This window comes from Galeopterus variegatus, unplaced genomic scaffold (genome assembly GCF_000696425.1).
Source record: "Galeopterus variegatus unplaced genomic scaffold, G_variegatus-3.0.2 Scaffold7926, whole genome shotgun sequence".
NCBI lineage: Eukaryota > Metazoa > Chordata > Mammalia > Dermoptera > Cynocephalidae > Galeopterus > Galeopterus variegatus.
In genome coordinates, this window is record NW_007734037.1 from 1 (window position 1) to 295 (window position 295).

Below are 295 nucleotides of genomic sequence, written 5' to 3' on the forward strand. Positions count from 1 at the left end.
CAATCCATTTTGACTTGATTTTTGGTATATGGTGAGAGGTATGGGTCTAGTTTCATTCTTCAACACATGGATATCCACTTTTCTCAGCACCATTTACTGAAGAGGCTGTCTTTTCTCCAGTGTATGTTCTTGATGTGTTTGTCAAAGATCAGTTGGCTGTAAGGACCTGGGTTGATTTCTGGCTTCTCTGTTGTGTTCCATTGGTCCATGTGTCTGTTTTTAGTACCATGCTGGTTTTGTTACTCTAGCTTTGTAGTACAGTTTGAAGTCAGGTAGTGTAATGCCTCCAGCTTTT